Below are 4,471 nucleotides of genomic sequence, written 5' to 3'. Positions count from 1 at the left end.
CTCCCACGCGTTCCGTTGCCTCCCCATGAACACGACGCATTCCGTTGCCTCCCCATGAACATGACAACGACGTTGTTTCTCCGTTCCGACCCAACTATGTACACGAGCCCTAGCCGTACGTATGCGCGAGTAGGCGTTTGAGACCCCGCCCGTATGTACATATATGTGGCCGTATTTTCTTTCTTGCACCCTGGCCGTTGTACGTATGTGTACATGCTACGTGCGCGCCTCTACTACGACACGTGCGCGCCTCTACATCGACTAGTATGTACGTACACGTTCGCGACCAGAATGACTACGCTACGTACGCTTTGACCAGGTGGGTCCCGACTGTCAGGCACTTCCTTTCCTGCGAAGATGTAGCTGGTGGGTCCCAGCAGTCAGGGGGCGAATCATTTTTTTTTCCCGGACGCACTTCCTTGCATGCGAAGATGTAGCTGGTGGGTCCCAGCAGTCGGGGGCCTGGTGGGTCCCAGCAGTCAGGGGGTCGAATCGTTTTTTTTCAGATGCACTTCCTTGCCTGTGAAGATGTAGCTCGTGGGTCCTAGCAGTCAGGGGGCGAACCATTTTTTTTGCAAAATATGGTGGCCCGTCCGGTGGGTCCCCGCTGTCAGGTGGAGGAATAATCATTTTGCGCGTAATAAGGAGGCACTTCCTTGCGGCTGCCGTGGACCCAGCTGTCAGCCTCTCCACGTACTCTTCCGATGGAAGTCAGTCGTTGGCCACGTTGACCACGCCGCGCCGAGAGCACCAGGGCGGTGGTCTGGACGACGGCGAGGCCTAGGAAAGGGACGATGCGGAGCCGGGGAAGACGCAGCAGTGGAAGCCTGCGCGGAGAGGAGTACGAGGGTTCACTGGTTCGGCTGCGGTGTGAGGCTGCCGTCACCGTAGAATAATAGGGGGTGTGGGTGAGTAGAGGGATGGCCTGGCCAGCGGTGGGAGTAGTACGGGGCAGTGAGGCCTCCGCGGCATCACAGCCGGCCATGGGAGGCAGGAGCGCGTGACACGACCGGCGCTGCTTTGGGCGGCTGGAGCAAGAAGACCAGAGGTTGAAGAAGCACTACGGCCGTTGGATGGACATCGTAGGATCACTGCAGCTAGAATCGTTTATATTGACTAAGTTGACAAAGCCCTTGGTACGCGTTAACTTAGTAGGCCCACAGCTCGGATTTGGCAGAGAACATATAGCCCATTTGTGATTTGTAAGAATGTACAGCCCATTTTTTAATTCTAATGGAATTTACTACAGCCCATTTACAGTTTGTTAAAAGTACAGCCCAACTTCTAGGTAGGACAACGATTAATAATTTCAAACAAACGCTCAAAACAGAATTAAAAAAAATTCCCACATTTTGATGGGATCCGAAATTTCTAATCAGGTTAAATATAATTTCAAAATAAAGTTGTATTATGTTAACATCCAACGAAATATTGCGCGCGTAACAAGTAATGAAATTAAAATTTTCAAATTCCAAAAATAATATATTTTTCAAACTAATTACATGTTTGGTGCATAGTAACTGTCCAGTTATTATAATTACATCCCATTTATTATTTCTTAAAGTCCATTTTCTTGTTAAGCCTAATGCATACCTCCTAGGAAAGTTTGTAGCCCAGCGGGGCGGAGAATAACAAGTTGACCCGGATATTGTGTACAACTGTCGGCCCAGTTGCATTGTTGATGTTGAAAAAAAGCTATTTTTTATACACACATTAAAAAAATTGTATAGATAAGGAACATTTTTTATACACACATTTAACAATTTTTAAATACACGATTAACACTTTTTAAAACATATTTTTTAGTCAAAAGTGGGCCCACAACGAGAGGAGGAGGTCACAATACACATATTTTTTAAATACATGATTAACACTTTTGAAAAAACAATTAGCCCACAGCGAGCCAATTAGCTCCAGTCGGCCCATAGTGGGCTGACATGGGCCAGTCGGCCAGCTGTAGGCCGACTGGAATCCAATCGGCCTGCTGTGGGCCGACTAGGCCCAGTCGGCCTGCAGCGGGCGGACGCTGTATTATTTTTGAAAAAAATTTACCCAGCGTAATATTTATGAAAATTAATAAAAAAAATGTATTATTTAAAAAATAGCAAAAAAGTCCTGTGTAGTACAGGACAACCTAACATGGTTACTCAGCCCACATTCGGCGACGCCAGAAAGGCCCAAACAAGGCTTTTGTACAACTTTTTGAAGTCACTGAGCTCAATTAATGACTTAAGAAAAAAGTTAGATTACAGTGGAACCTAATTAAAAGCTGTCACAAGCAAATAAATAATTCAGCGGGTCCCACTTGTGCATGTGCGTGTGTGTGTGTGTGTGAGAGAGAGAGAGAGAGAGACCCATCGGCCGATGATCGTAAATACATCTTTCAGCCATATGCATTGCTGATGCTCAGTAAAAACTTATATAGTTGACACAATCATATAGAACATCATAGCACACTGAACTTGCATACAAAAATTTCACGCAGGCGGCACAATCAGGATGGAAGCAGTGGATCTCTACGGGAAGGGCTATGTTGAAACCAATGAAGTCGTACATAACGGTTCATCGTCTTTATCAATGACGGGCAAATATCTTGAATGTTGTGCAAAGAAAACAGACAGACAACACAATAAGTTCTCCTAGCACATTAAGTTGACGTACAACCCTTTCTAAAAAAAGTTCAGGTACAAAATTAGAACAGGTCATAATCAAATGTACTGGCATATCAGTGCTTCACACCCATAGCTTGGATTTAACTAGTATCTGACAAGATTCAGTTGTTACCTCGAATTAGAGCACATCCAGGCAGCCAACCCTGCCTCTTCTCCCAAAGAAGTAGTGGCCTCCGCCGCGCGATGGAGTAGGCCATGTTCCATCCATCATTCCATGCAACACGGGGAAAGTCTGACGTTGACTCCTGTAATGGACGTCGTCGACGGACCCTGGCACCAGCGACGGCAGTAGGACTTCGATTGATGGACTGGCCACTTCTTCGACATGCACGAACACTCGATACAGGTACATCCCTAACATGGTCCGCGGCGGCCTTGGTGGCGACGAATAGTACAACCCCAGTTCCTGCACCGGTATCTCAACACCAATCACCTTCGGTATGGTGGACGGCTTCTTCATCCATGCCATAACCGTCAGAGCCCAGCTGTCTAGAGGAACAAACATACTTACGAGCTCACCTCCAAGGTCGTTGATAAGCTCGTTCATGGACTCGCTGTTCCAAGCACATCGAGGCATGCCGTGGAAGGTAAGCTTTGTTAAAAACTTAAGCTCAAACGTCACCGAGCCCCATCCTGGGTGCCACCGATCAAAGCTCACCAGCGCGCCATCGCAGAACAAACGCCGGGAAGATTCGAACACACGACTACAGTCGAAAGTTGTCCGGAACCTGACGAAGAAATCAGCCAGTGGCGGACAGACTTCGACGAGCAAGTCACTTATTTGGATGACATGCGCAATGCCAAGAGCTTTGACAAGGTCATCCGGCGAGACGGGAGGCCAGTCGCCGTTGATGGTTACCATTAGCACTTTGCCGGCAAACTGGTCGTCAAGCGCCGCCATGCCACTGTTGAGCGACAGCACGCGGCGACCGAAGGCAGGACGGACCTCAAGATCTCCGGCTTGGAGATCCGCGTTGACCGGAGACATGACAGTGCGCTTGAGTACAGGGAGTACAGGAGGGGGATTTGGGGGAACTGGAGTAGGAATCAAGATTCCACAGGTGGGGGAGGGGCGGGAGACTGTGGATGAAAAGGTAGCATAAATTTCGAGCACGCGCCAATATGCTCTCGGCGCGCAAGCACACGAAAACACCGGTGGCACCCACATGTCGGCCTAAGAGTCCTTATTCATTCTTTTTTGTAGAGCCCGACCTCTTTTTCAGGATCTTTTGAGAGCCCGGCCTGCGAGTCATAATTGACCTATTTGGCATTGTGCTATTACTCGGCCCATATTCAACGACACCTCACTGGCCCAAACAAGTGTACATCATTGAAAAGACACTGAGCTCAAATTATATAACTTGAAAAAAGGAGATATACTCTGAACACTAGAGAATGGTGATGCCCTCATTTAGCCCACCAGTAGTTCGAGACAATAAACAGTTCGAAACAACGATATATACAACATTCAAACACTGACTAGTGACTACTACTGACATAAACAGCAAGACATGATAGTTCATAAGAAGTCTTGCTACACCACCAAAACGCACCCATCTCCAGCGCTCAGACTCTTGTGATCTAGACGAGAATGACATTCTAAATAGAAGCAACTATTACATAGTAAGAGTGACATAGACGAGGATGACCAAATGACAAGGAATATGCATAAAAAAGGAAAGAACTACCCATCCAGAACCAGTAGCAAAGACAACAAAGTCATTCGAAGAGATGATCCAACACCATCATAATTTGCAGCCCCGCTTCAGCGACCAGTGATCCGGAGACACCAGTACTCC

The sequence above is a fragment of the Triticum dicoccoides genome, chromosome 2A (assembly GCF_002162155.2).
Source record: "Triticum dicoccoides isolate Atlit2015 ecotype Zavitan chromosome 2A, WEW_v2.0, whole genome shotgun sequence".
Classification (NCBI taxonomy): Eukaryota; Viridiplantae; Streptophyta; class Magnoliopsida; order Poales; family Poaceae; genus Triticum; species Triticum dicoccoides.
Note: the sequence above shows the minus strand (reverse complement) of the source record.